The following is a 1530-nucleotide window of genomic DNA, read 5'->3' as shown; positions in this document are numbered from 1 at the left end:
GAGTTCGAAGATATTGTGCGACGGGAAGGGGGTTGCATTCTTGGCGCGACATGGGCGACATGGGGTTAGTTCTAGCGCATTCCACGATTCCACGACAGCGACGGATGTTTGATAGGTTGGTGTGGTTTGTTGAGCGTGCCGCGTGAGCCGGTACTCGGCCGCCATGGAAAAGTTCTCTTATCTCAATATTAAGGGAGTGTTGCGAGGACATAGCGACATCCCCTTGGACGTGCAATGGCTGCACGCAAGCTGTTGACGCAGGATTACACGACGCTTTCGCGCCATTTCTGTCTAGCTGGTGCGCACACTGCGGACACAACCCGGCGCATCATACCTGCCTGGGTGAGTGCTGTTCTTTCTTCACATATATGTTCGTGCTGTTAGCGTTCACATTGTTGCATGCTTGCGCTTATGTATATGAATGACAGCATTGAACCGCCAGAATATTCTTTTTACGGCTTTTGAAATAACTACACGAGTATGCGTACGAGTAACTATACGAGTATACGAGTACTTATCTTTGTTGTAATCGTCATCCGTCTCCATAGTCGCGCACGTGTTGTCGTGCTGGTCGCATTTATTGTGAACTCTCATACAGTTCAGAGGCTTTCGTCGCTCTTGACAGGTGTCACTGAGAAACTCACTTCGTCTTGCTTGACAAGCTGTGTAATTTTAGCTCTCGCGTGGCTTCTTATCTTTCGGCTAGCAACTGCCCTCTGCATTTACGGTCAATGATACAATGCGGCAATCAAAGGAAGCATATTTTTGCTAGCAGTTGAATGATGTTAAGACATCCTTTCATGATAGGTCGTTATACTTCGCTGTGGTACCTGTGCAAACTGCAGATCTCGATGAAGGTAAAGTAGTGCGTCATATGTAATTTAGGCGTTAGCTAGTTGATGGCATTTTTGTTCTCTCATCTATCATTTCATGCAATGCAACAGCGATATATAACCGTGGTTGTATAAAAGTACTGTTGTTTTTGTTGGCAGCTTATTATTTATGTTGGATTGCTCATTGTTAATGTTATTACAGAGAAGTGAAGTGCGTACAGCAGTCGTAATAAGGGATATAATTCTCGTTCATCCTCGTGTTAGTATACACAGAATTTGAATACGTTTGCAGGTGACAAAACCTTCTGACACAAGAGGCAGGCGCAATTTTATCGAGCAACTGGCCAGGAGCTCACACCTTGCAGGGTCTCCAGCAGCAGCAGCAACACCGGCCGTGGTGTTGTTTACAATGCCGTAACTGAGCATACGATCTTTCTTTGTGTTTTTTATTCATTTTCTTTTTCTGTGTGTGTGTTTCACTCCCATCTAAATATCGCAGCCGAGCATTGACCCGCGGCAGCGCATTAATTTTTAATCAAGCATTGGCTCCTACCATTCAAATATTTGCCGTAACCGGCATTCCCCTGGTATTAAAGTAAATTCGTTTGCAATATTGTGCAATAGTGTGCAACCAAGTTTCAAGCCAAGTTTACCTGCCACTTTATTTACTTAACGAATGAATCGTGAGTCTATTGTT

The sequence above is a fragment of the Rhipicephalus sanguineus genome, chromosome 3 (genome assembly GCF_013339695.2).
Source record: "Rhipicephalus sanguineus isolate Rsan-2018 chromosome 3, BIME_Rsan_1.4, whole genome shotgun sequence".
Classification (NCBI taxonomy): Eukaryota; Metazoa; Arthropoda; class Arachnida; order Ixodida; family Ixodidae; genus Rhipicephalus; species Rhipicephalus sanguineus.
This window is presented reverse-complemented; position numbering follows the sequence as displayed.